This window comes from Olea europaea, unplaced genomic scaffold (genome assembly GCF_002742605.1).
Source record: "Olea europaea var. sylvestris unplaced genomic scaffold, O_europaea_v1 scaffold1657, whole genome shotgun sequence".
Classification (NCBI taxonomy): Eukaryota; Viridiplantae; Streptophyta; class Magnoliopsida; order Lamiales; family Oleaceae; genus Olea; species Olea europaea.
Window position 1 is genome coordinate 78231 of NW_019234232.1, and position 461 is coordinate 78691.

Sequence of the window (461 nt, forward strand, 5' to 3'; positions counted from 1 at the left end):
GCGGAGCCGAGCCGGCTCAGGCCGGCTCGATTTTTTAATTTTTTTTTTGGCAATTTTTAATGACATTTTTTTCACATGCTAATTGTTGTGGTGCAATTTGTTTAGTGTAGAAAGCAAAGAAATTGTTTAATGACATTTTTTTGAAAGAATTTAAAAATTGCATCATTTATTATATATACAAATTACAAATTAAATAAAATTACAACTTTCAAAATTATGTAATTTATACGAATAACAAAATAAATAAAAGTTACAAATTACAACCCTCCTCCTTGCTCCGGGCTTGGGACCGGCTACAATCAATGTAGGCCGAGTTAAAATTGTACACAAATAAAATATTTCGTGTACAATTTTTTTGAATCAAATAAATTTAAAAAATACATTTCTTAAAGAAAAATAATTAATTTAAAAACTTACAACATCCTATGTTTGGATATGCTGCAACTCTTCGACCATTATAC